Here is a 20,100-nt window from a genome sequence, read left to right as displayed (position 1 = left end):
AGAAATATTACAACTCACTAGTCACGAAAGAGATACAATCTCTCAACGAATAATCCTTTTTCATCTAGCGATTTAAATTTAAAACAAGAGTGCTACACTATGTTGGCAAAGATGAATGAAACCCGGGGCCCAAAGGGGTCCTGAGCCTCCCGAGCCGTGTGACTGGTGTGCAGAGAAACCTGACCACGTGCACAGTTGGCCACAGAACACGGTACACTCTTCTCAACACGGTGTAAATGCTGCACAACACGCAACGTGGCCCAAATCCACAGGGAAGCATTTTCGTGTTTGCACACATTCCCATCCAGGCTGACGGGATGAAGGGGTTTAGTCTTTCAGAAAAGAACAGGTATAAACAGATTCGTTGAATCCCACCGAGTGTTGAAGTCCTCTGTGGATGGGTCTGGGAAGGGTCCTGCGGGCTGGGAGGTCTGCAGAGGCCAGAAGCGAAGACAGGGGGTGGGGGGTAGAGGGCAGGCCCTAACAGGGCTGTAGCCTGTCCCCTGGCATCCAAGCCACAACCCCCTCTTCCCCCCCCCCCACCCCCCGCCGATGTGGGTCCCACAGGGGAGCCCCTGCCAGGCTGGGAGACTCAGTTACTGCCAGGGAGGTGGCCGTGAGGCCTGTGGAAGATTTAGATTTGAATATTTTTATGTTAAGTCTCAGAATAAACTATGTATTTGACCTTTAGGGTGTTTGTAGTATTTAAGAAAATTTGGCAAATTAATGTTACATAGTAGCCAGGACTCCAATACAAATGTATAATTAAGCTTCTAATTTTAGACACAATTTTTCTTTTTTACTTTATTGAAAAGGTATAAAAGAGACATTTATAGGGATTATCAACATTCTTTAATATTTTTTACCATTTATTTTTGAAGGAGAGACTGAACAGGGGAGGGGCAGAGAGAGAGAGAGACACAGAATCCGAAGCAGGCTCCAGGCTCTGAGCTGTCATCACAGAGCCCGACGTGGGGCTCTAACTCACGACCTGCGAGATCATGACCTGAGCTGAAGTCGGACGCTCAACTGACTGAGCCACCCAGGCGCCCCGGGAACATTCTTGATCTACGCAAGCACATGGATTGCTGGGCACTCTTGTAGCCACTGGGAATACAGCAGGGAGCAAAGTCAAGTTCCTCACTCCACAAAGCTCACTTCCGGACAGCCAGGTTTGGAAAGAACTTGACATTCACTACATAGGTAACTTTAAATTATTAGACCTACTTGAAAAAGTTTTACTTGTTTGGTCAGATATTCCCTGTGCCTAAAATGACAATTAAATCCAGTACACTTAACACCACAGGGGCGCCTGGGAGGCTCGGTCGGTTGAGCACCCCTCGACTTCAGCTCCGATCATGATCTCAGGGTTTGTGGGATTGAGCCTTGCGTTGGGCTCCGCATTGGGTGTGGAGACTGCTTAAGAATCTCTCTCTCTCTCTGTCTCTCTCTCTCTCTCTCCCTCCCTCTGCCCCTCCCTTGCTTTCTTTCTCTCTCTCTCTCAAATAAATAAGCTTAAAAAAAAAAAAAAACAAGAATGAAAACGATGGCTCAGAACGTACAAGGGAAGTTAAAGGCTCAATCAGGTTAAGCATCCAACCTTGGCTCAGGTCATGATCTCGTGGTTCGTGAGTTCGAGCCTCTGTGCTGACAGTGCAGAGCCTGCTTGGGATTCTCCTCTCTCTCTGCCCCTCCCCTGCTCATGCTTTTTCACTTTCAAAATAAATAAATAAAAACTTTAAAAAATTAACCTCAAATAATCTTTTCAATGCTGAAAAGCCTCATTTCAAAGGGCATTCAAAACTTAGAGCAAGAAATGCTAGATGCTGACAATGTTTTTAAGCCACCTTAATAAAAAATGGAAACACTGGGAATGCAAGCTGGTGCAGCCACTCTGGGAAACGGTACAGAGGTGCCTCAAAAAACTAAAAACAGATCTACCCTACGACCCAGCAATTGCACTACTAGGCATTTATCCCCGGGATACAGGTGTGCTATTTCAAAGGGACACATGCACCCCCATGTTTATAGCAGCACTATCAACAATAGCCAGAGTATGGAAAGAGCCCAAATGTCCATTGATCGATGGATGAACGGATAAAGAAGATGTGGTATATATATTCAATGGAGTATTACTCGGCAATCAAAAAGAATGAGATCTTGCCATTTGCAACTACGTGGATGGAACTGGAGGGTATTATGCTAAGCGAAATTAGTCAGAGAAAGACAAATATCGTATGACTTCACTCATATGAGGACTTTAAGAGACAAAACAGGTGAATAGAAGGGAAGGGATACAAAAATAATATAAAAATAGGGAGGGGGACAAAACAGAAGAGACTCTTAAATACAGAGAACAAACTGAGGGTAGCTGGAAGGGCTGTGGGAGCGGGACGGGCTAAATGGGCAAGGGACATCAAGGAGGACACTTGGGATGAGCACTGGGTGTTATACGTAGGGGATGAACCACTGGAATCTACTCCTGAAATCATTGTTGCGCTAGATGCTGACTAACTTGGATGTAAATTTTAAAAAGTTAAAAATAAAATTAAAAACAAAAGATGGAAACAGAACCTTCATGTCCTCCCAAGGGATGGTGAAATCAACTACAGTCACCCATCATCGATCATCAACAGGATGGTTACATCCCAGAGCAGCCTGGAAAGGGCTCCCAGCAACCCGTCCGACGGGAAGGCAGGGCACACGTTTGCTGTGCACTTGACAGTGCCCTTCCTTCCGTCCGCAAATATTTCCCGGAGCTCTTCTCGGTGCCAGGCTCTGCTCTGAGTGCTGGGGGTGGAAGGTCCTGGCTGTCAAGAAACCACCTGACAACTGTGTCAAGCGGGTATCTACGGGTCAACGTGGGGAGAAGAGACGTCTCTCAAGCACCAGGTCACCCCATCCAGGAGCACATCTCTTATGATGTTTGACGGTCTCTGTGGAGGTCTTCTGGACTCTTGGGGAGGCTGACTCCTAAGTAGCTCACGTTTTCCCCTCGCGCTGCCCAAAGTACCTCACTGTCCTTGTGCCTCCTGGTGGGCCGCTGGACGGGAAGGAAGCACGCCCGGAGTGCGCAGGCTAACCTTGCAGCCGCCCACTTGGCCAGCGGCTTTCCTTCCAATAGCTCGCGGAGAGTCTGCTCACTGTTCTTGGAACACGTCGGTATCCCAGCCAAGATTCGCGGTGCCTTTCAGAAACTCAAGGGACCTGTTCTCACACGCGTGCAGAATGAAAGTCCGCGAGTAGCTGTACTACCCTTAAGAGGTCTGAGAAACACCAACTGTCGGAATACCCTACTCGGCCACAGCAACAGCAGAACGTGCAAACACACAGGCCAGCGGAACAGAAGCGGTAAGACATCAGACTTGCCGGGGCCGGAAGAAAAAGCACCCCCCAGAAGGCACAGAGCTTTGCGGCTTTGACGCTTTTACAAAAATCCCGGAACTCGCTCAAGTCCTGCAAGGTGCTGGTGAAAGGGGCCGCCGTCCAGGTGCCCGTGCACACGCACAGGGCGCACGCCAGCGGCACGCTCTCCCGTCCGGCCCCGGCACGTGGCCCCTTGGCGACCGAGCCGGTCGCCGCAGAAGCACCGAAAGAGCAACTCTGCACACGGCTGCAAGAACGGGGCTCGAGCCTCCGCGCGACGGTCCTACTCGTGCAGCCCGTGCCAGCGCACACACGCGCGGAGAACTCGTTCTCAGAAGCTCGCCACTCATTTTGTACCAAGACGACAAGGGAAACCGAGAGGAGAAACGTCATCTCGAGTCTGCTCTGTGTTGAGGCCTATGTGAGGCACTGTTTTATTTTTTAATGTTTGTTTATCTTTGAGGGAGAGACAGAATGTGAGCGGGGGAGGGGCAGAGAGAGAGGGAGACACAGAATCCCGAGCAGGCTCCAGGCTCGGAGCTGTCGGCACAGAGCCCGATGCGGGGCTCAAACCCACGGACCGTGAGATCGTGACCATGAGAGCCAAAGTTGGACACTTAACCAACTGAGCCACTGGAGCCCCTAGACCTATGTGAAGCACTTTTTTTTTTTAATGTTTATTTATTTTTTACAGAGAGACAGTGCGTGCAGGGGAGGGGTAGACAGAGAGGGAGACACAGAATCCAAAGCAGGCTCCAGCCTCCTGTCAGCACAGAGCCCGACACGGGGCTCAAACCCGTGAGCCGTGAGATCGTGACCTGAGCCGAAGTCTGATGCTTCACCGACCCAGCCACCCAGGTGCCCCTACGTGAGGCCCTTTTAAAACACATCCCCAAATTCACTGATTCCTCCCGATGAGTGTGGGGTTCTGTCCCCTGCTCTTGAATCTGGGCTGACCTTAGTGACTCACTTGGAACCCCGAGAAGGCAGTAGAAATGCTTTGAGGAAACTCCCCAAGACTCCAGCCCTCAGCCATCATGCCGCCACGGGCCTGGGTCGTCCTAGCTGAGGACCCCAACACTGTGGGACGGAGACAGGCCGTTTCCGCTGGACCCTTTCCAAATTCCCGACCCACGCAGCCGCGGGCATAAATAAATGGTTGTTTTGCCCCCACCGACAGGGCGATCGGCTTCACGCTGGTCGTTAAGCAGAACGCTCTTGCAGATCATTCGTAGCAGGGTCCTCAGAGGTTGCCTACTTCCCTGAGGTCGGTCTCTGTGGCTCTGAAGCCCCGCTGTGTCGTTGACATGTCATCTCTGGGAACACAGTGACCCTGTGTCTAACACAGATGTAGAACCCGCAGGGAAATCGGTACGGGAGCGGGCAATCTTACAAATTGGATGCAACAATGTGAATGTTAATTCGTTAATGCCGTGAATTCAACCTACGAATTATGGTGTCAGTCAAAATGGGAAACGCCGAGAGCGGATGAAGGCGGCGGTCCGTGGGCGAACAGGGGTGCCTTTCAGTGACAAGCAAGGATGTCACGCGGGATGCTGCCCACCCGTGTAGCTGTTCCGTGAACACGAACCAGAGCCAAAGCAGAGGAGAGCTCAGGTGCGGAAGCCACGTCTCCCACAGCCCGGGCTAGAGAGTCCGCCAGCCCCAAAATACCACAACGCCAATGGCTACAGAGGACAGAACTCCTAGCTCATGTTTCACCAACACATGGAAGAAATGCACAACATAGCAAATGCACGTGGATAGCATGGGAAGGATTCTGGGTACTACTCACGAGCACGTGAGGGTTAAACTGTGGGGTGACACAGACTCCAGCTGCAGCCATAAAGATTATTCTCCGGAATTTCACTTTGGAGAAGAATCATCTGGCGTGTATTCACCAAGTTGACAGAAACGATCACCTCACGGAAGAGGGGGCGAAGGACCCCCCTCGAGTCTCCCCTTCCTGACCTCCAGCCACGCCTCCAGATCTTCCTCCCAGGGCCACTCTTCCCAAGCCCCACGCCAAAGCCCACTCTCCTCACCGCAGCCCCGGTGATGGGCTTCCTTAAGGCTTGCTTCTTTCCCTCTGGTTGCCAATTTTCAGAATAACGTGCTGCTTCCCCGGTGGTTTCCACCGGTGACCGGGGAGGCTGTTTGCAGCACATGAGGACCTCGGTGGTTTGAACAGGGAGAGTAAGTACAACCTTACATAAACGCATCTATGTTTTGATGTTACAAATGGCCCCATCTTTGGCCAATGCAAGCCCCCTTAGTAACCTCCTAGAGCCCTTAACACACCCTACGAATTCCCGACAGCTCTTCTGCTTTCGGGTAAGACAAGCTACTCCAGGCTCATCTTGTCCATTTTCGGCACCAGACTCTGACTTTGCCGTTCATTCGAGGGGCTCTGATTCCTTTCGGTGAGAAATGATACGTAGAGACCACAATCCAGGTGCTCTGGGTGCCCACTGTGTCCAGGCCTCTGCAGGAGACACAGGAGAGGTTTTCCCATTAAAAATTTTTCAGGGGCGCCTGGGGGGCTCAGTTGTTTAAGCATCCAATTTTGGCTCAGGTCGTGATCTCACGGTTCGTGGGTTCGAGCCCCACATCAGGCTCCACACTGACAGCTCGGAGCCTGGAGCCTGCTTCAGCTTCTCTCAACTCGCTCTCTCTCTGCCTCTCCCCTGCTTGCACATATGTGCACACACTCTCCCTCCCTCTCTCTCAAAAATATACATTAAAAAAAAAAAAAAAAGAAAATCTTAAAAAAAATTTTTTTTTCAAAACAAGTTAACACTGATATCTACAATTCAAATCTGGGATTACAGGGTATTTACCTAACAGCTTTAATTTCATATTTGTGTATCTTTTATTTGCCCTGAAAACCTTGACCATGTGACATAATAACATACAAATTTTTGTTTCACCGATGGTTGCTACAATTTAAACACTAACTTTGATCTAACTCACACAATGGTTCCTAGTGCCTTTTAAACAGATACATCTTTGGCTACTTTCTCAACTTCATCTAAAGTTGCTAGTCTGTACAGGTTTTCTACCTCCAAGGTCAATTCTGGTCTCTTATACCTTCTTCATAGGCCATCCACAGTTCTTCAAACTTATTGCCATCAAATTGTACGCGGTGTATTCTTATTTAGAGATCTTCACACGTGCCGTTATATCCCTTTTGAAAGTACTGTGCTCTCATTTCTTTTTAATCAGATTTGCAAAACGCAGAAATAGATTTGCCTCTATTGTCTTTGACTTCTCTTATTCTCCTGGTTTCTTGAGTTGAAAGCTGAATTCATTTACTTCTCTTGTTCTCTAACACATTTAGGTCATACATTTTCTTTCTCCTGAGAACTGTTTTTCCTGATCCTAGGATTTTGGTATGCAGCCCTCTGCCATTCCCTTACACAGAGTCTGAGAGGAGTTTCTGATCTCCTCTTTAACCCAAGGGATACAATGAGGGGGCTCTTAACATTGCCGGGGAGACGTTCTTAGCTGCCCTTTCACTCTTAAGCTCTAACTAGGTTGCATTATGGTCTGAGAATCTGGCCTATAGGATTTACTTTTTGAACACTTGGGATTTTTCTTTGTGGCCTGTATGTAGCCAGTTTTGTTAAATGTTCCACATAAAGGAAGAAAATCTCTATTTTGGGGCACCTGGGTGGCTCAGTGGGTTGAGTGTCTGCCTCTTGATTTCGGCTCAGGTCCTGACTCTGGGGTCGTGGGACTGAGCCCCATGTTGGGCTCTACCGTGAGTGTGGAGCCTGCTTAAGATTCTCTCTTGGGGCGTCTGGGTGGCTCAGTTAGTTGTCTGACTCTTTATTTCGGCTCAGGTCACGATCTCACGGTTCGTGGGCTGGAGCCCCGTGTCGGGCTCTGTGCTGCTGGTGCGGAGCCTGCTTGGGATTCTCTCTCCCTCTCTCTCCGCTCTATCCCTGCTCGTGCTCTCGCTCTCTCACTCTCAAAAATAAACTTTATTTTTTAAATTTTTATTTATTTTTGAGAAAGAGCGGAGGAGGGGGCAGAGAGAGAGAGAGGGACAGAGGATCCAAAGTGGGCTCTGTGCTGACAGCAGACAGCCCGACGTGGGGCTCGAACTCACAAACCACGAGATCACGACCTGAGCCAAAGTCCGTTCATTGTTTAACCAACTGAGCCACCCAGGCTCCCCTCGACATTTTTTTTTTTTTTAATGTTTATTTTTTTTTGAGACAGAGAGAGACAGAGCATGAGCAGGGGAGGGGCAGAGAGAGAAAGGGAGACACAGAATCAGAAGCAGGCTCCAGGCTCTGAGCCATCAGCCCAGAGCCCGACGCGGGGCTCGAACTCACGGACCGCGAGATCGTGACCTGAGCTGAAGCCGGACACTTAACCGACTGAGCCACCCAGGCGCCCCAACATTTTGTTTTTAAAGATTGTCTCTCCCCCTCTACCACTAGCACACTCTGTCTCTAAAATAAAAAGGGAAAGAAAAAAGGAGAATCTATATTTTACGTTTGTTGGGTACAAATTCCTGTACACATCCGGCGACCACATCGTTTATATCCTTTGTAGCAGCGGCTCTCAACTGGGGATGCTTCGGGTCCCCAGGGACACTTGGCAAAGTCCAGAACTCTGGCTATCACAAGGAGGGGGATGGGTGGCCACTGGCGTCTAGTGAGTGCAGGCCACGGCTTCTGTGAAGTGCCCTACGGCGCACAGGTGGCAAAGAATGATCTGGCCCCAAACGTCACCGGGACCAGGTTAAGAGCCCCCTCCACACCCCTTCTTCTTCCTGGGTCCTTGGCTTGCAACTCGCAGTCCCTTTACAGCCTTCCCCTGTACACGTACAATGGTCCGCTTCTCCGGTTTTGGAGAGTATGACTCTGTTTCACTGGCACATTAAGTGTGTGATCATTAACCGTGCCTTGGAGTGACAAGACACGCTCAGAGCTCTGTAACTTGAGCCTAAGTATGTCTGGTTCAAAGTCACTAGACCTGCTTTCGTTCCGTTAGGACTCACATACATTCCCATCCCTGTTTGCTACCTTCTTGTGTTCTGGGTGTATCACTTACATACAGTATTTTTTTAATGTTTATTTTTGAGAGAGACAGAGCAGGGGAGAGGCAGAGAGGGGGAGACACAGAATCGGAAGCAGGCTCCAGGCTCCGAGCCGTCAGCACAGAGCCCGACGCGGGGCTCGAACTCACGGATCGTGAGATCACGACCGGAGCCGAAGTCAGACGCTTAATCGACTGAGCCCCCCAGGAGCCTTCACTTATATGCAGCATGTAGCTAGATTTCCACTTTTCTCCTACATCTGGAGTCATCATCACGTGGGAGGTCTAAACCCACTGACGTGACCTGCAGTTACTGACACGTTGCAGACTTCCTCACGCCAGCTCGGGTCAGTTGTTTCTCAACCAAGTAAGCTTCCTTGTCGTCTTCTTTTTCCCATGCTCCTGTCTAAGTACACCCAATGTGGGGCTCCAACTCACAACCCTGAGATCAAACATCACACGTTCCAGCAACTGAGCCGGCCAGGCGCCCCTCTTTCCTCTCCGTTGAGCGAAGCTCTCCCTCGGGCGCTTTGGGAATTACGTCCCTACCTCAGTCCTCCGCTTCCCCTCCCCCTTCCTCCGATCCGCACTAACCCACAGGCCCCGCTTCTCCAACAGCCCTCACTCCACCAAGGACGGAAGCGCCAGCTCCCCGGACTCCCACACCGGAATCTGCCCTCGGTACCGGCAGGGACTGTGGCTTTTTGTCCTTCGAGGCTCAGGGCTGGTTGCGCACACACAACAGTCTGGGAAGGCAAACACACCCAGGATCATCTTCCAGGGTTTAGCCCCTTAAAATGAATTCCAGGGCATTTAACGGTTAAACTTTATCGTGGCTGTGTTCCTCTGAGCCGTAAATGCTTCATTCCCAGTTAACGCCACAGAACCTGGATTACACCACGTTTACACTGACAGTTAGTACTCTGCACACTCATTAGTGCCACGATGCCCCCTTCTAATGAGGAACCACATCACACATCGCAGAGCACAGTTCATACCTACTTTTCAACACCTGATTATCCTGACTAGTCTAGACAGATTTCAGATCCTTTTAATGCCACCCTGTCAAGAATACACAAAGGGAAAATATTTAAATGTTTTATTTGTACCGTAATCATCACTTTTGGTAGTATCCCCTACACGGAAAAAAATCACATTAGGAAAACATTCTCTTAAGCTTGGAAGACAGATACTGGGAACGTTCCGCTATGTGCATTCCACTCCATGCAAATTCTATGAACTGAATTATCCACTTGGAGAACAGTTCACATAGAATAATTTTTTAGGGGCGCCCAGGTGGCCCAGTCGGCTGAGCGTCCGACTTCAGCTCAGGTCATGATCTCACAGTTCGTGGGTTCGAGCCCCACATCGGGCTCCGTGCCGACAGCTCGGAGCCTGGAGCCTGCTTCGGTTTCTGTGTCTCCCTCTCTCTCTGCCCCTCCCTTGCTCGCACTCTGCCTCTCTCTCAAAAATAAACATTAAAAAAATCTTTAAAAAAAAAAGAGTAACTTTTTAAAACAGGGAAGATAACAGACACAACGAGAGAGATTTTTAAAGTTCAAAACGGTTACGGGGAACGTGAGGACGTCCTGGGCTGACGCGACGACTGAAACAGAAACCCAACCTCGAAATAACAACAGGGCAGGTGTGTACCCTCAGGCAGGCTGACCTCAGGATATCCAGAGGGCCAAAGGGTCCAGGAGAAAAACAACCGTCTTAAAAGAGGTGGGGATCATTCAGTCCCTTTTCTTACTCCTTTTACGAAAGAAGCAGCCCTGAAAGAGATGCGAAGACAAAAAAGCAGGGGGGGACCCTAGGAGGAAAACAGGAGGCCCTACAGACCGAGGCGAGGGCGCCCGGCCCCGGCCCCCTCGCCCGGTGCCCCCTCGCCTGGTGCCCCCTCGCCCGGTGCCCCCTCGCCCGGTGCCCCTGAGCCCGGCGGGCCGTCGCCGGGAGCGCCGCCCCACCAGGGAACCTTCCTTGCTCCCCCGGGGGCATCAGGGGTCTCGGAACAAGCGCTCCTGGGCCAGGCGGCGGCCGGCAGGAGAGAGAATCCGACACCGTCTCCTGACTTCATCAGCGCCGCGAGGTTCCCCAGGGCTCAGATGCCAAGGAGAGAAAAACAAGGGAGCCCAGAAGCGACAGGAACTCGTCCTGAAAGCAGGCTTCTAGATTTAGCTTCCAGCGCGTGGTCACGTGGAGGCCTTCGCGATTCTAATTCTGGCCAGGGAGCTATTTACACAGGCCGGTTTTTCACAGGGTGACGTCGTCGCAGACCGGCCCCAGCAGGGCCCAGTCCCCCGCGGGGAGCGAGCCAGCCCCCTCCCTTTCCTCGCTCGTCTTTCCCCGACGGTTATGCAACCCGATCGCCTGCACCCAGACCGGCCTCCACGTGGTCTGGCCGTGAACTGAGGGAGGTCAGCAAACGTGTTCCGCGGGGGCCACGTGGTGCTCTCTCGGCTTTTCGGGCGACCCACCTTCTCTGTCACACAGTCTCCTTTCTTCTCGTGTGACCCTCAAAATGCAGAGCGCGCGGCCCCAGGGCCACTTGGCCAGCGGCCTGTCGTTTGCCAGCCCTGGCCTAAGGCCCAGCTGTCCGAAGAGACACATGTGACGCTTCAGAAATCGAGCTGTCCTCTTTGTGACCCGTCTAAAAGCGGCGAGCGCGGCCTGGGGGACATCCAGTGTTTTGCGTTTTCCGGTTAATCCGCAAACAGGCCTGTGGCAGGGGCCGCCACCGCCACCCCCCACCCCGGCTCCCACGCGTCCTACAGGGTCCACTCTCTCGGCGGGACAGGTGCGCCGCTGCAACTAACGACCACGAGGGACACGATCGAGTCCACCAACAGAGACCAGACGTTCTAGGGGGACCTTAGCTTTGTTGTCTCCGGGAGCGACGGTCACAAAGCCAGAGACACTCGCAAACTGCGAGTCCCTTTTGCTCGTTTTTCTGCTTACTACTATTTTCCAGAAACGTGTCACTGAGGATCCCCTTTCAAACCAAACCTATTTATTCAGAAAGCTCAGAAAGCTCTCAAGGAATCCGAGACAACTGTCAGATCTTTTCCCAGATCTCTTTCAGGAAACTAACTGTATGTCGCTCCAATTCAAGGCATCTTAATTTTGTGTGTGTGTGGGGGGGGGGGTCTTCAGGGACCGCGCGGCTCGGCCACCTGTCCATGTCCACGGTCTTCCACACTGGCTCACATCCCCCCCACCCCCACCCCCGGGAGGTATTCAGTCAATAACTCATTCTGAAGAAAACATCTGTGAAGAGATCACTTTATTTTTCACACAAGTTTTGGGGAGATACCTCTTTAACATTCAAATAAAATCAGGGGCGCCTGGGTGGCTCAGTCGGTTAAGTGTCCAACTTGAGCTCAGGTCGTGATCTCACAGTCCGTGAGTTCAAGCCCCGCGCCGGGCTCTGCACTGACAGCTCAGAGCCTGGAGCCTGCTTCAGACTCTGTGTCTCCCTCGCTCTCTGCCCCTCCCCTGCTCATGTTCTGTCTCTCTCTGTCTCAAAAATAAACAAAAACATTTAAAAAAATTTTTTTTAATCAGAGTAAATCCTGTTAAAACAAACTGTACAAAAACAAGACATTTCTAAGCCAAAGATCCACATAAGTCCATTAAAGTCACAGCAAAATTCTAATAATGAAGGTGTTTTAATGGGATCAGAATCTGTTTTAGCAAATTCTGAACTGCGATGTCTTAGTGGGCTGGTGGTAGAACTTTAAATCACACCATGGCTTTGCTTTTCAGACCGTGACTATCACTGGCATCATTAAAACCTCACACTCAAAACTTTCATGATGGACTTGTTATCAAGAATTAATGAGGGCGCCTGGGGGGCTCAGTCGGTCAAGCGTTCGACTTCGGCTCAGGTCATGGTCTTACGGTTTGTGGGTTCGAGCCCGGTCTTAGGCTCTGTGCTGACAGCTCAGAGCCTGGAGCCTGCTTCTGATTCTGTGTCTCCCTCTCTCTCTGTCCCTCCCCCGCTCGCTCTCTCAAAAATGAATGTTAAAAAAAAAAATTTTTTTTTTAAAGAGTTAATGTTTTATGAAAAACAAGAACCCCAACTGTTCATGGCCAGGACCCTTTCACATGGACAAGCCTTTTCCCGGGGGGGCACCGTATGCTCCAGGACAGAGCACCGCAGAAAGGGACCCAGGGGCGTTACCCCTCCTACTCAGTGCCCTGCCATCTGGCTAGCACTGAGCTTGGTAGGCCAGAGGATGATGGAGGAAACATAGAGGAAATATCAAAACCTAAATGCTCAAAGGCTCCACAACACCAGCCACAGCCATAAAGCAATACACGGGGGGGAAAAAAAAAAAAGAGAGAATTGGGGGCTCCTGGGTGGCTCAGTGGGTTAAGCGTCCCACCCAGGATTTTAAATCAGGTCATGATCTCACGGGTCATGAGTCCGAGCCCCAAGTCGGGTTCTATGCCGGCAGCCTGGAGCCTGCTTGGGATTCTCTCTCTCCCTCTCTCTTTGCCCCTCCCCTGCTATCAAAGTAAATAAACTTCAAAGAAAAAAACCAGAATCACAAAACTGTGTGAAGATGTTAGCTAAATATTTTAAGTGAAAAATATGTGAGTTATATAGGTAGATACATAATAATACCGACGAAAACTCAACCACAAAATAACTGACTAATACATGAAAATGGACACACAGCCCATTAAACTCAAGTTCCACAATATACATTTTGGGGAATGCCGTTTTAGATCAGTTCTCACCCAGGGGTGACTTCTGTCCATATTTGTGACTTTTGTGACATTGGCAATATCTGCAGACATTTTTGGTTGTCACAGCTGGGAGTGGGGGTCCCAGTGGCATCCAGTGTGTAGAGACCAGGAATGCTGCTGACAGCCTACAGTGCACAGGACAGCCTCCACGATACAGAAGTGTCCGGCCCCGAGGGTCAACGGTCCCGCAGTGTAACAGAAGTGTCTGTGCTTGTGCTGCAAGAAATTCTGCCAAAGTACATCCTGGGGGGTTGGGGGGAGGTATCCATAAACACACACTTTAGAAGAACACAAAGCTGGGCGCCTGGGGGTGGGGATCAGTCTGTTAAGCGTCCGACTTCGGCTCAGGTCATGATCTCCCGGGTTTGTGGGTTCAAGCCCCACATGGGGCTCTGTGCTGACAGCTCAGAGCCTGGAACCTGCTTCAGATTCTGGATCTCCCTCTCCACTCATACTCTGTCTCTCCCTTTTTCTCAAAAATAAATATTTAAAAAAATTTTTAAACATGCAAAGCTAAATTTGTAAATTTTTTAATGCAAAAAAAAAAAAAAAAAAAAACCTCGATCAACTATCTCAAACAACATAAAACAAGGTATATTGAGAACTTACCAAGCTCTCATTAAGGCAATTATTTTTGCAAAAGTCTGGCCAGACTGTTCTGGGTGGAATCTGCATCACAGCACCTACCAGTTCATGGTCCCTTTAGAGGGACCTGGCCCCACTGCAGTTGTGGGAAGGCAAGAGCCCAGCCCTCCCAAGGACGGGGTGGGGGGGGGGGGCAGCACCCAGCCCGTGGGGCAGCGCCTGCAAGGTGGCAGAGGGAAAGAGCTCGGTCACTCTCCCCATGTACCCTGGGGAACAGGAAGAGCAGGAGGCGGGCAGGCTGTGGGGAGAGAACTTGCAATCAACAGTGTGCAGGGCCGGCAGACAGTGGGGAGCGACAGTCTAGCTGAACCGAGAAAGGCCCAGACTCGCACCCAGAGTTCAAGCTGTACTTCTGTGAGCCCGAAAGCCCAGCACTAGCGCTTCCTGGGGTCCCGCCAGATTCCTCTTTTCCTTATTCCTGTGTAACCCCCTAAGCCCCCTGGGCTTGGGGGCAGCCCGGTCCCTGCCACCTGGGGACCCGACCAAAGCAGCCACTCATTCTGGATCAGTCACAGCTGGCAAACAATTACAGCACCTGCAGGGAGCGTGCCCTGCGGCCTCTCACCTGCACAGGGGTGCTCGTTCGGCCACGGAGGGCCCAGAGGGCACATGCCTGCCGGGTGACGGGGAATCACACCCTCCCCCCAGACGCACCAGCGCCCCGTGCTGAGCAGCTGACCGTGCAGGCAGAGAAGGCAGGGCAGGCCGTGGCGGCTGACCTGGCAGACGGCTGGGTCCTATCATTTAAAGGGAAGACTCGCAGCCCTAAGATGAGTGCAAAATTTTACTCCCAGACTCTCAGGCGTGCAACCTGGGAGCTCAGTTGCTTTCAAGATTTTTGAAAACACCGTAGAACCTTCTCCCTACAGAATCCACACAGAAGGAAGCTGTTGTGTCCCCTCAACGCCTGCCCCCGCCTCCCACAGAACCAACGAACTTTGGAGCCACTGGTTTCCAACTACCTTGTCAGACAGCACGTTTGCTGTGACACCACACAGCCTTCTGTGCACGAACTTTCCAGAAACAGCGGTGGGGCGGACACGCCACAAGGGGCGGCTGTTGCTATGGCAGGGGCGGCCTCAAGTTCCCGGCTTTGCAGCCAGGCCTTTCCAGCAAACGGCCAGGCTTCCCGGCCCTTCAGCGTTGATTCTAACAATTTCCAGGCTGAACTCTCCCTACACGGTGCTTCCACCGTCCGAGACAAAACGGTAACTTATCACAGTTGCGAGCCCGCACAACCCGTGTAGACGGCACTCCCCACGTGGCTGCTGCAGCTCCCGGCCCGTAGGATGCCCCCCCCCCCCGCCCCCAGACGGCTAAGCCTGGCGTCCCCTTCCCGCACCCTTACTTCCCCATCCCCTTTGCCAACAGTGCGGCCACTTCAGGAAGGAAAACAAGGACACGTACGTAGTCCTACTATGGGTGGGTCTAGGGTAAACTGACTTCTAGTGCACCGGTTCTGACCTTGGTCTGTGAACCTGAGTGAGAAAATGCATCACATCTTCGTTTGCAGTACCCCCCGGCTGAAATTTAGCCCCCGCTCAATTACGAAGAGAGACAAGAAATCCTGGGGTTTTAGCACCACCTGTGTCTTTTCCACCAACAGAAACGACAGATATGCTCACAAAGCACCAGAATTGCTACAGAAATGCCAGACTACTCCGAAAGTCACTAACGCCGGGGCCCCACCTGGTACTAAGTGAGGCAACGAAGGGCACATCAGCAAGTCAAGCATCAATTTGGTTCAATATCTTGGTAACTATTTCAATATGATATAGGGGCTCCTTTCTGGGTCCTCTTTTCTCTAGGAGGAGCCCGGGGGGGGGTGGGGGGGGGGAAGCCCAGAAAAGGCCCCAGGGCACATTCTCCCCCCCCTCCAGTGGCTTCAGGGTTTCTTCTCAACAGTTTCAAATGCTTCAACAATTTGCAACAAAAGTGAAAGTCACAGCTACAATGTTACTATTCAAATGCAGAGTTCTTATGTTGTTACTTTCGGGGAAAGTTACAATGTGCTACACAGAAATGCAAATGTGTGGAAACCAGTGGTCAAGATCCAACAAAATGTGTCCGTATTCCTATCCTTAACCACGCAACCCGCTGACACTGAAATCTTAAACGCTGAATGTTAATCTCTCAAGTCCGTTTTCACCCACACATCTCATCAATTCCAATTTCCACTTTTAAATCTCTGAAGCGGGAAGCATCCTACTTCTGCCTAAGAATGCACCCGGTTAAGTGACGTCCTGCAATGGTGCACTGTGGACTCAACCAAATATTCTAGATGATCCCCAGATCGCTCTCCACCTCAATAAACTAAAGACATGAAAGGCAGATTTGAGGCCGGCGGCCACCCTCCAAATAATATGCCCACAACTACCTTTGAGTGCATCACCGAACACTGCACTGGCAAACGGTTCCCTTTCGCTTCAATTCTCCCTGAGAATATTTAGAATGTACCATACAAAGCATTATATAATTTGCCAAAGAGGATGTGTTACATAAATGTATTAAATATTTCCTTTTTCAGAATACGCCAGAAAAAAATCATAAACTCACGCCCAAATAAAACTCAGGATTTTATTCACCCCGAAGTGGAACGTACTCCCTTCCTAAGGGGGAAAAAAAAACAAAACCCAGTTGCTGTTACAAAAAGCGAACTCTTACAGTGCAAGTAACTACTTTCCCCTTATCCACGCCGACCACCTCCCGGTGCTTTCGAGTCTGCGATCCAAGCCACAGACGCACGTGTGCTGGTGCACAGGTTTCCCCCCCCCCTCGCCCCCCAGCCACGCGGAGCCGGCTCCAGACGCGACAGCACGCACGCGGGCCGCACTGGTGGGGTCTGGGGACCACCGACAGAACGGGGCACTCCAACAGCCACGGCGATGAAATAAGGCAGACTCAACTTTTCCTAATTCCTCTCGAGTGACTCACGATCTCTGGCTGAAGGAATGTGAGCGCCAGCGAGCGGCCTCACCGTGCCCCGCACCTCCAGGCATCCACTTCCCCCCGTCCGACCACTACCAGCCACACATCTGGAGCACCCTGCCCTGGGGCAGGAGGGCGCCCGCCCCGGCCGCCCCCGACGTCCGCCTCCAGGGGGCTCCAGGGGGCTCCAGGGGGCTCCAGGGGGCTCGGCGCCCCCGCCCCTCGCACCCGGCGCCGCTCCCTGCGGGCGCCCCCACCGCCACCCCCGCCTGCCCCCGCCCGCCCCCGCCCCCAGCCCCGCCCAGCACCCCCGGTGGCCGCGGCACCGAGCGCGGGGCGCGCGCCCCCATCCCGACCCCGCGAGCGCGCCCCCCGGCCGCCCTCCCCCCCCCCAACCCCGCCCCGCGCGCGCCCCCGCGCCCCCCCCGCCGCCGGCCCCGCCCCCGCGCGCCCCCGCGCCCCCGCCCGCGCAGGGGCGCGCGCCGCGCTCCGAGAGGGACGGTTAGGAGCGCGCGCCTCGCAGCGGGCCCCGCGCGGCACCGGCGGCGCCTTCCAGAAATTTCCGCGTCCCTCAACCCACACCGAAAAACAAGCGGGGCGCGCCCCCGCGCCGGCCCGGCGGGCAGCGCCCCTCCCCGCGGCCTCGGCTCCCCTCCCCCACCCGCGCCCCCTCCCCGCCCCCTGCCCCGGGCGGCGGGTCCGGCGCGGCCCTCCCGGGCGGCGGCGGCCCGCGGAGACCCGGGCGGCGGCGGCGGGGCGGCGGCCGCGGCGCCTGCGGGCCGGCGTGATTGATAGGGACGGGGCGGCGGAGCGGCGGCGGCGGCGGAGCGGTTGAGTGACAGCTTACCTGGGTGCCAATCTTCATCACACTGACAAGCGGCTGCAGCAATCGGGACCCGCAGTGCCGCGCCCGCGTCCAACCGTCACGCCGACGCTGGGCCACGCGACACAGCCTCGCTCAATGGGAGGAGGGCGACGCCGACGCGCGCCGCATCAATATTCAGGGAGGGGGCGGGGCCTGCCGCACCCGGGCCCCGCCCCGCCCCAGCGCGGCGGCGGCGCGGGGCGGGGCCCGCGCACCGGGGGCGGGGAGCGAGGCGGGGGCGGGCGGCGGCCGGCCCCGCCCCCGCCTCGCGCCCGCGCCGGGCCCCGCCCCGCAGCAGGGCGCGCCGGCGAGCGAGGAGCGGCCCGCCCCGCCGCGCGGGCCCAGAGCGCCGCCTCATGACTATGCATCGAGGGGCGTGGCCTGGCGCGCGCGTACGCCACGCCCCCTCCGCCGGCCGTCGGGAGGGGCGAGGAGTGTGGAGCGGGCTGGGGTGGGCGGAACCATCCGCCGCAGTGCCGTGGGGAGGGCGGGCCGAACCATCGCGGGAGGAGGCGCGGGCCGCTCCGGGCGCGACCCGCGGCAGGTGGGCCCCCGCCGCCGGGCACCCTGCGCGCGCCCCTTTGTGTGCGGTGCCCGGGTGGACGCGGGCGCGGGCGCTGCCCCGGGGACGGGGCCCCCTTCTGCTCCCGCGTTCCGCCTTGGGTCCACCTGTTTCCCCGCCCCCCCCCCCCCCCCCGCCGCCCCTGGCGACCCGCGCAGGCCGGAGTGCGAGTGAAGTGGCCTCCCTTAGGGGGACACGAAAGTTGTGTGTGTTGGGGGTGGGCTTTCGGGGTCGGGTGCGGGGCGCCCGCAGACCCCGCGGGCGGAAGGGCAGCGCCTGCCCGCGTGCAGGCCGGGGGGTTCATTGTTGCGGAAACAGTCCCGGCGAGCGGGGAGCGCCGTGCCCACCCAGACCCGGCTCGGAGCAGGGCCGCGCACCGGCGCCCGCGCTGCCCGGGGAGCACGCCAGCCCCGGGCTGCGAACGTGTGGCTGGAGGGCGCCTGGGCCCGGGCCCCGCTAACGGCGCGCGGCCCCGGGCCAAATGCCGTGTGGCTCGGTGGGACCGCGTTTTACAGAGAGAGGGTTGTGGCCGGGCCCGCGCCGCAGGGCGGCCGGCGAGGGGACCCCGGACCAGCTAGGCAGTGTGCGGGGCCCAATGCAGAGCGGAAACGCAGGGTCCCTCGCCCAGCAGTCACCGAGGACTTGAGGACAGGGGCAGGAAGAACTTCACACCACGTGGGCCCGGCTGGGCGCAGGCCTGTGCGGCTGTGCCGGTCCCACCGGCCGCCAGACTACCCCTGGCCTCTCCCTTCCCCCTCCCCCTCGTCCTGGTCCCGGTCCCGGTCCCGGTCCGAAACTTTGTGTTCTCCTCGTAGTTTTGTTTTTAGTTACCCTGGAGTTTATTTAAACTAAGAAGGAAAGGTCATAATGTTTTCATGCCCTGCACATTTGGTTCTTTAAATAACAATCGTGACAAAGAAGGAATCATGGAAGGCTGCGCTTGTGGTCCCTACAAAACAGCAACATTTTGGATTGTATGTAATGTAAGGAAACGCCTCAAACACTGAAATGCTGTAGCCAATACCTAGGGGCATGCCTTAGGTGGGCCTAAGAAAGAAATACCACACTGGAGCTACCCAATTTCTTCAAAGCCACTGAGCAAGAAAAACGACATTGAACTCCCCTACGGATCTGACACAACTTCCGTACAGTATCTTGGCTTCAATCCAAGAGCACGGTAAAGTTAGATGACTCCCCCCACCCCCCCCACCCCCGAGTTTACCTGGGAGTGACCTTTTTAATTTTTAATTTAAAAGGCAAGTTTGGGGTGCCTGGTTCAGAGTTGTGCTGCCGGCTCAGCCTGGAGCCTCTTGCGATTCTGTCTTTCTCTCTCTCTGCCCCTCCCCCACTCATGCCTCTGTCTCTCTCTCAAAAAAAAAAAAAATGTAGGCAGGTTTGACACTTTTATCCTGATGTCACCAACGTTGGTATTTCTTGGGGTCTCGGGAAGACTCCTGTTCTGTGCGGCTGATACAGCACGGGCTGGAGCGCCCGCTGGCCAGAGTGCTGTGTGCTTCCCTCTAAGTCCCGGACATTGGTCTCCAATCCCATTCCCCCAGCCACCATTTCTGCAACGATATTGTGGACCTCGTGGCACCTGCGTGGCTTGGGGCACGTGGGTTAAGCAACCGACTCTTCGCTTCAGCCCAGGTCATGATCTCCCGGTTCTTGGGTTTGAGGCCCACATTGGGCTCCACGCGGCGATGGCACAAGGCCTGCCTGGGATCCACCCTCCCTCCGTCCCCGCCCCTCCCATGCGCGCTGTCTGTCTCTCAAAACAAATAATGAAAAGAATACTGTGAGCCTCGTCTACGTGGAAAATGAAATCCAACTCCCATTTTCAAAGCACTTGTCTAATGTTTCCACAGATATTTGAATAAGATCTAAAATGCCAAGTTCGCTTTCTGAAGAATCTACACAGAAAGAA

The 20,100-nt window shown here is 54.1% G+C and overlaps 1 protein-coding gene and 1 long non-coding RNA gene across 4 annotated transcripts in view; both read right to left on the bottom strand.

Moving 5' to 3' along the window:
* The window catches only part of PKNOX1 (PBX/knotted 1 homeobox 1), a 57,272-nt gene extending 39,545 nt beyond the window's left edge, over positions 1-17,727 (bottom strand). Inside the window, exon 1 of one of the 3 annotated variants that reach the window (XM_086676063.1) lies at positions 17,594-17,727. The gene's annotated coding sequence lies outside the window, so the exon portion shown is untranslated. The remainder of the gene's footprint in view (positions 1-17,593) is intronic. The other 2 variants (XM_086676061.1, XM_086676064.1) reach the window with 2 other exon arrangements.
* LOC147577648 (uncharacterized) lies at positions 9,503-10,289 on the bottom strand. Its single transcript, XR_015240490.1, has 2 exons — positions 10,088-10,289; positions 9,503-9,882 (listed from the first exon to the last, which is right to left on the bottom strand). It is a non-coding gene; the product is annotated as an uncharacterized LOC147577648 (long non-coding RNA).
* Positions 17,728-20,100: the final 2,373 nt, after the last annotated feature.

This window comes from Puma concolor, chromosome C2 (genome assembly GCF_028749965.1).
Source record: "Puma concolor isolate L17-30 chromosome C2, mPumCon1.1.hap2, whole genome shotgun sequence".
Taxonomy (NCBI): domain Eukaryota; kingdom Metazoa; phylum Chordata; class Mammalia; order Carnivora; family Felidae; genus Puma; species Puma concolor.
Note: the sequence above shows the minus strand (reverse complement) of the source record. Positions and strands in the feature narration are given on the sequence as shown.